This window comes from Xyrauchen texanus, chromosome 16, assembly GCF_025860055.1.
Source record: "Xyrauchen texanus isolate HMW12.3.18 chromosome 16, RBS_HiC_50CHRs, whole genome shotgun sequence".
Lineage (NCBI taxonomy): Eukaryota > Metazoa > Chordata > Actinopteri > Cypriniformes > Catostomidae > Xyrauchen > Xyrauchen texanus.
Genome location: NC_068291.1, coordinates 31893176 through 31902444, shown reverse-complemented (window position 1 = coordinate 31902444; position 9269 = coordinate 31893176).

Sequence of the window (9269 nt, the reverse complement as noted above, 5' to 3'; positions counted from 1 at the left end):
GGATGCACTGCACTGTGCACTGCGCTTCTGTTTTGTGAGGGTTTTTTGTTGTTTTGTTTGTGGTTTTGTTGTCCTTCTTATGATTCTGGCTGTTGGATCTGGATTTGAATGAAGAACCGTATAAGGGTAAACAAACAAAGGATTCATCAATGGCTTATGTTTTGTGACTTTTACTGGCATTACTGCTGTGGTACAGACCTTATCATAGGTTGCACAGCGTTACCTGCTTGGCCTAGTAGCAACCTGGCACTCTTCTACACAAGGGAAGCGCTCCTGTCTCTACACCAATCTTTACAATCTCAGACCCCTTCTCGGTAACCTGCCTGAGGACATCAAGGCCACACAATGCCAGCGCATATGGAAAAGAGGACGGAGAATAGGTGCCCGACAGCGGCTACGAAGAAGTGACAATCAACTGCCCCTGCCATTGATGATTCTGATTAATGCAAAATCACTAAATAGTAAGATCGAAGAACAAACGACTCATGACAAGGGGATGTTTCAAGTATCGTGAGTCCGGTTACATGCTATTCACTGAAACATGGTTACACTCAAGAGTTTTCTGATCCTCTCGTTGATACACATGGTTTCCAAATCATCCACTCTGTCAGAAGCCAGCTGTCAGGGAAGAGCAGAGGGGGCGGGCTCTGCATGTATATTAATGACAAATGGTGCAGACAGTTCATGGTCCAGAGCAAATCTGTAACCCTGACGTGGAACTGTTATGTGGGAGTCTTATAACAATTTTACCTTCCCTGAGAGTTTGGTAATATCCTCATCGGCTCTGTTTATGTACCCAACAGCATAAATGCCCTTAGGGCCGCTGCACAAGTGGCAGATTGTGTACATGATCAACTACAGCGTACTCCAAATGCCCTAACTCTTGTTATGGTGATTTTGACCACTGCAATTTAAACATGGCATTTCCAGGTTTTGAACAGTATATTAAATGTGACACCAGGAAAAAAGTGTTATGGTAATATGACCAACGCATACACAGCCATAGCTAAACCACGCCTTTCGAACTCTGACCACAATACTGTTCACCTGATTCCCAGTTACAAGACAGCCTTAAAGAGTCACAAACCATTCATTAAATCAGTTAATGTATGGACGGATGACAGCATTGTCATGGTCAGACCACAGTGTTGACACTCTGATTCCAAAAATGTCGATAAAAGTGTACCCCAATAACAAACCATGTGTTATAAAGGATGTAAAGGACTGCATTAAAAGAAAAAAGCAGGTATTTAAGAGCAAAGACCACCTTTAAGAGCTACAATTAAGAGCTGCTCAAAAGGACCTGAACCAAAGACTGAGAGTTGCAAGGGAATCCCATAGGGAGGTGATAGAGGGACAACTTTAGACTATGAAATCTAAAAAGCTGTGCAACTTCATGAAAATAGCTGCCAACATGAAAACCGCAAAGGAATCCATACATGTCATGGATGAACTGGCTTAAGCAAATGCTAATAAATAGAAGGAAATACTAATTTCCTTAGTCTGCTCTAAAGTTCTACCTGCCTGGTGCTCCATATTTCAGAGGTCCCAAGATCTCCACACTGTACCAGCAAAGTGGAAATAGCAATTATCAGACATGTTGCTAAGAAACTGTTGTGAACTGATCCACAGGAGGATAATGATTTCAGACCCATCTCTCTAACTTCAGTTGTAATGAAGTGCATGGAGAAGCTCATAGTGAGGCAGCTGAAAGTAGATGTAGGCCCTCAACTAGATCCTTATCAGTTTGCCTACACATACAAGAGAGGCACTGATGATGCAATCAACAGCTTGGTCCACTTAATGATTAAACACCTAGAGAATCCTAGGGTCTATGCTAGACTGTTGTTTGTAGATTTTAGTACATCTTTTGAAACCTGTCAGTCTTCTGAAGACACTTCAGCAGATGAATGTAAACCCATTCATCATTAAGTGGTACCATTGCACTCAACAGGTCAGGGTGAACAGGACCTTGTCCGATACTCTTACCATCATCCCTCAGTGATGCGTCAACTCACCAGACCTGTTCACCATGTACACCAATGAATGCACATGCAGCATGGCCAACACATACATGAAAATGTTTTCTGATTACAAGGCTATCCTGGGTCTCATGTCAGACATAATAGATATAACTACATACAAATACAAGATCCAGAAATATGTATAGTGGTGTGACGAGCACTTCCTGTCTGCTCTAAAGTTCTACAGAGACTGTAGCTTCACCATAAATTGAGGGCTTATGGTGTTAACCAGAAAGCTTTGCTTCTCTTCTACTGTGCTGTAGTTGAGAGCATCATTTGCTATGGCATTACTGCCTTGGTGTACAGTTGAAATCCAAAATTACTCGCCTCACCCTGAGAGCTATGAATATCAAGGGAGTCAGGCAGTATCCCACCCCACAGGATATCTTCAGTGAAATAATCACCAGACAGGCCCATAAGATAATTTCAGTCCTACCCATGTCCTCTATCCAGAGTACCAGCTCCTAGGCAGATGCTTTAGTGTCCCCAAGCGCAGACTGAATGGTTTTAAGAACTCTTATGTCCCCTTGTCCATAAAAACGTTAAACTACAAGCTAGCAAAAAGCATGCAAGCGACCTGTAATATTAATCTTATTCTGTACAAATTAATTCCGGATGAAGTTACATTGTATGAAGAGATTGTGCAATGTTTTGTCAGTGACAATCTAAGTGTGTGGATTTGCTATGTGTGTAATTATGGATGACAAATGTGTATGTAGTTTGTTTTCTAACAACAGATGCAGTGTATGTCCAAGACAAATGTCCTTTGGCACAATAAAGTTTAATCAACTCAAATAATGTAATTTAATAGTTATTGTGTTTTCCTGAAAATATGTGTGTGGTGCTTGCCTGTGCAAAGGTTGCCACCACAATGGGTATCATGGGTGGTTGCCATGCAGTTGCTAAAGTGTTGCTGAGTGTTTTTAGTGCGTTGATAAGTAGTTGTTTGGCAACAACTACTTATTCATTCATCAGGTGACAACTGTGAGTCCAATCATCAAGAAAAGTAATATCACACCTCTCTTCAACAAACTGTGCAATTTAAGGGATCATTCATATCCGTAGCACAAATGCGTAGGGTTTAATACTTGTGGTTAGGGGCTTGTTCAGACCCCTAAACCTAAGTGTGAGCAATAATAATATCTAAAATTAGTCATTCTTTCACCTAATCAAGTCATTTCACCTAATCACAACCTGAAAACTATATATTCAGCTCATTTTCACAGCTAAGTGCCATTACTCTTAATCCAATAGGAGTGCTGACAGCACTGGAGAGCGCCTGTCTCCATGGCCCTGAGTCCCTCTCACCATGATTTACCACCAATAAACAATCTACTCACCCGCTGCGGCCACCCCACCCTCTTTGGCAGCAGGATTAGGGCAAATGAGGCTAAGAACAGATTGAAAAAAAGGGGGAAAAGAAAAATAAGAAGAAAATCGGTTTTAAAAATGGAAACATTGATTCACAATGGATGACAAAGGAATTATCCCTTCCTGTCATTATGTGTTAAATAAACACAAGTTTAAGTGAAACTCATGAAACTTCCTCATTTTTAGACTTCTAAATAAATTTTATGTCTTGAATTAATTTAAACCATCACCTCCTTGTTTCCTTCAAAATAGCTAACGTCATAGGAAAAAAAACATGTGATAACATTCTGTCATCGATCTGGAATTTATTTTACCATATTGTGCAAAACCAAAGCAAAATTAAGTTTATGGCATTTTACGAGTCTTTAGGCTAAAAGTTATTAATGCACTATTATTACTGAAATATCTTTGTTTTTCATGTAAAGATGTGCATTAAGGATATGACAACCAAAAGAAGCCTCTCATGTTGTGAAGAGCCTAAAGCATTCAAAAATGTATACATAATGTACAATATTTTTTTTTTATGCAGTATAAATATTGTGGTAATTTATTTTATAATAATAATACAAAAAATACAAAAAAGAATGCTTTGTGATGGAAAACTGTCTTGTTTCTATTCCAAAATATTTCTCCTATCCCAGCTTAATATGCAGACAACTATAAGTAAACCATTCAGATTTTCCTGAAAGTGTAACACTGTGCCTCTGTGGTGCTCTGTTTGTTTGAGCAGTCCGGTTAGCCCAATACAACAAAATTGGCTCAACCAATGGCAGGAGTTTGTCTGTTTGTTCAACCAATGGAAGACAGAGGGTGTTTTCAGAAATCTGTTCGAAAACTATTTATTTTTACAATTCTGTTTGGTGTTGCTAGTGTCATGGATGAGCCAATGTTGCTGTGTCAGGTTGGTCAGGATGCTCAAACAAATATAGCAATGTTTTGATAGCACCACAGTGTTTACACTTTTCCGAGAAGTCAACTTACAAAAAGCTTACTTATAGCTGGCTCGCCACATTAAACTGGGACAGGAGAAAGTATTTTAGCATTAGAAAATACACACTTCATCTTTAAATAAAAGTGCACAGGAAATAGGTTCCTGTTCATGTTTACAGTGAGGCAGCACTAGCTGTGGCACTGGTGCAGATTGCATGTCTATAGAGCTGTCTGCATGGTTGGCATGAGGATGCAGTAGGGCATGCGGTCATAGCAGTGTTAGAGACCCGTCTGTCTCCCTGCCTGGGGTAAGACAGTCACTCTGTGGCTAATTTTGCACATATGCTCCATGACAGACAGACGCCGTCATCTGCAGCTGCCAGGATAGCGAGATGGTGATCAGGCAATTTAGTGGTTTTTTTTCCTTGAAGGACATTCTGTTGTGATTATAATTTTGCTCATCTGAAATGGACCATGGAAAACATGGCTTCAATACAGATGTAATCCAGAAAAGTCTTCTTAAAAGGTCTAGTAGAGTTTAGGGGACATTCTTTGAGTAAATGTGAGTACAAAATAATTTTAAAAAACTTATAAATGTAAGCTGCTAGGATGCAGCAATAACCTTCAATATATGGCCATAGAGTAAATGCCTGAATCTGGTTTTTAAATTAATTGAAATTATTTTTCAGAAACTACGTTAGCCCAAATTTTCAAAAACATTTTCATTACAAATATTATCAGCATAACAAAGTGAGTGAAAAGTTACATTTAAAAATGTACATGACTGGAAGAATAACATTATTTTATATGTCCCACTTTTGCTTTAATTAAAGCACACACTCAATCTGACATGTACACAAGCTTGTGCAAAACCTGATGATTCATGTTATTCCTGCATAATTTGAGACGGTTCCAATAAGCATCTTATGTTCATTTATGGAAACAAGGAAAGCTGAACTTTTGTACAGAGGAGTTAAAGGGTGAGTTAACCCAAAAATGAAAATCCTTGCATCATTCACTCACCTTCATGCCATCCTAGTGTATGACTTTCTGTCTTCTAAATTTTTAGAAGAATATCTCAGCACCGTAGGTCTATGCAATGCAAGTGAATGGTGACCAGAACTCCAAAAGCTCCAAAAAGGAGAATAAGTAATCCATAAGACTCTAGTGGTTTAATCAATCTCCTCTCAGTGAAAAAAGAGTTATATTTTAGTTTGTTCTCACATAAAACCAATTGGATCGCTTCAGAAGACATTGATTTAACCACTGGATTACTTTTATGCTGACGTTATCTCCTTTTTGGAGCTACAGAGGTGAGATATTATTCTTTGTTTTATTATTTTTTTATCCCCTTTTCTCCCAATTTGGAATGCTCAATTCACACTACATAGTAGGTCCTCGTGGTGGCACGGTTACTCACCTCAAGCCGCGTGGTGGAGGACAAGTCTCAGTTGCCTCTGCTTCAATCCATGCATCTTATCATGTGGCTCGTTGTGCTTGACACCGCAGAGACCCCCAGTATGTGGAGGCTCATGCTATTCTCCACGGTCCACACACAACTTGCCATGTGCCCCATTGAGAGCTAGAACCACTAATCCTGACCACGAGGAGGTTAACCCATGTGACTCTACCATCCCTAGCAACCAATCAATTTTTTCATTTTTTTTTCCCAGTTTGGAATGTGCTTTAAGTCCTCATGGTGGCGTAGTGACTCGCCTCAATCCGGGTGGCGGAAGATGAAACTCAGTTGCCTCCGCATCTGAGACAGTCAATCTGTGCATCTTATCACGTGGCTTGTTTAGCATGTTACCATGGAGACATAACGCGTTTGGAGGCTTTACACTATTCTCCGCGGCATCCACGCACAACTCACCACGTGTCCCACAAGAGCGAGAACCACATTATAGAGACCATAAGGAGGTTACCCCACGTGACTCCTAGCAACTGGCCAATTTGGTTGCTTAAGAGACCTAGCTGGAGTCACTCAGCATGCCCTGGATTTGAACTCTCGACTCCCGGGGTTTAGTCAGAGTTTACCCGCAGAGCTACCTAGGCCCCCTGAGATGTCCTTCTTAAAAATCTTCAGAAGAAAGTTATCTGTGTGAGTAAATGATGAGAGAATTTTTATTTTTTGGTGAATTGTTTATTTATTATGGTCAATGTTACAATATCCTTACAATTGATTAAGGACCTAGAAATATTGCAGAATCTTAAAGGTTTCATATTAATTGTACATCATAATATTATTATTTATTTTCTTTGTCTAAAAAAATATCACAGATTTGTAATGTGGTCCTAGTCTTTTGGAACCCACAGTGTATGTAAATAACCAGTATTCATTTGATAAACCAAATGTTTTTTAAATGTCACTGTGGATTCAAAAACCTCTGAGACTGGTATGCAAAAGATACATGAAAAGCATTTCCATAGCCTAATATTTAACAACAATGACAACAACAATAGCCTATTTAAATATAAGTTAATGATGATAAAATGTATTTTATTGATGGAACATCACTTAATTTTATAGCTGATCTCATTGCATACTAGAAATCCATGTTAACACAGATTAAAGTGTCACAGGAAAGGCACCAGGAGGCAGACATCACTATGAGTTAATCTTCTCACCCACTAATGAGTCTTCTACTGGATTGCTTAAATTAAAACCAAATGTGAAGAGTGATTTGGCTGGGGTGGCTGAGAGCCGGCCCCACTCGGTAACGCATTAAGTGATTTGATTTCGCTCTCATTACTGTAATAATGCCCTGTTAGGACAAAACAATGAAATGACCAGGTTATCCGGATATTAAACAACTACTGTTTGAAGCTCAGTCAGGTTTAATGACGATAGGGTGGCTAAAGCCACCCAGAACAAAAGAATCAAGTCTTTGGTAGAGGGCTGAAGGTTTGGGGGTTTAAGTAGGGGAGATCGGGGCTAGTTGTCCCACTTTTTATTCTGGTGAATTTTAGGTTTATTTTAGTCAGTTTAGATACCCTAAAGACTACAAAAACCTATTGAACATTTCTACCATTATTTCCCTGGGGAAAAGATGCAGTTCATAGAAAACATGTTGTCCTATATTGGGACATATTGTCAAACTGTATGGGGTAAGTTGTCATAATGGATCCTGGCATTAAACAACCTATTATAGGCTTTTCAGCTAATTTTAAACAGTAAAACAACTTTGAAACATAAAACCATTCATAAACCAACAAAAATATCAAACCATTGTTTTAAAAACATGAAAAACACATGTCAGCTTGCCCTGACTTATGAATGGATCTCTTGTTCTGAGAACACAGTTCAACATTTCAGTTATAATCTACCTTCATATAGATGACCCTTGCTTGAATGTATGTGATTCAATTGTGTTTACTTGTTTACCCAACAGCTATAGCAAAATATGTAGAAATTTGAATTTAATTAATGACTGTTTGGAACTAGGTATTTAAAATCAACATACAAAACCACAGAAAAGAAAGAAAACATGCATTTGTGCAATTTGAGTAATTTGACTCAAACGTTATATAAACACTGATAAAAAAAACCTTGTGACAACTAGCCCTTAGACTCCCCTACTTGATCATTTTTTTTGTGTGTGTTTTTATCAAATTGTCTTTTGAGGTGTCTATTGTTCTGTTTCATGTTAAACAATCTTAAATTTGTTAAAAAATATTTTGGGGATATTAAATATTGTGCAAAAAAGCAACAATTATGTTCAGAACAGGGCAAGTTCCATATTTTGTTTGCTCTGTGCTGCAGTAAATTGAACTGTGCAATGCATTTAACAAGCTCTGAATGCAATTTTCCTCAAATCTGATTGGAACAGCTTTTCCAGTGAAAGCTCCTGTCGCTCTTTTAATATTAAAAACACTGTTACACAGTGACAGGCTTACGTTAGGGATACTTTATTTAAGAATGACAATGAAAAAAGCAGAAATATGCTTTTGTCAATACTTTAAATTAAAGATGGGGTCTTATGATTGCTGCTTATGCAAAGGTCTTTGATCTTTTTGACTGGCTTCCTATGTGAAGAGGATTTTAAACAGTAACAGTAATCATCCCCTTTATCGCTGCCCTTTCATTTTAAAAGAGAGAAATTGTTATCCTCATTATATTATTCATTTTTATTTATTTTGTTCCTGTTGTGTTTAGTGTTTATTGTTAGTGTTTAGATCTGCAGGGACAGTGATGTTGAAGTTAATAGACCCTCACATGGCTGATGTGTATGAAACCGTTCTATACATACCAAATTCTCCATGGAAATGCATGTTATCCAACAGATACATTTGTAAGAAACTTACACTGCTGTTTAGAAAATGTGATTTACTCAGACATAATGAAAGATGAAAGAGGTTTTTCTGAAGGTGGCATTGAATTGCTCAACAATATTACTGTTGAAATTAAATACTGTTTGAATAACTGTTTAGTAATTATATTTTTACATGTCATGGCAAATCCTCATTTTCACAGCTAAGTCTGCAAAGACAACACTGAGATTTTCATCCTGAAGTAATCATTACAATGTGCTAATTTGGTAAAAGCAAATTAGCAAAACAATATCGTTTTATAGTTTTGAACCCTCAATTACATCTATGGAAAAGCATAGGATGACACTTCACCATTGATTTAATAAATTGTCAATGTCTGCAAGTTGTCATCATTGCTGTGCACTATTGGATTTAAATTTAGTTGACAGAATAAAGGATTTATTTGAAATATAAATAATCACTTGTAACATTATAAATGTTACAAGTTAACTAATTTTTATCAATTTAGTTTAACCTTGGTAAATAAAAGTATCAAAATATATTTAGAAATAAAGAAATGTCACAGCGATTCCAAACTTTAGAATTCTAGAACTAGAAGCAAATCTAAAGAGAAATCACATACTAACCTTCTCTGTGTAAAGTTATAGCTAATTTTACAACTTTGTTGCAATG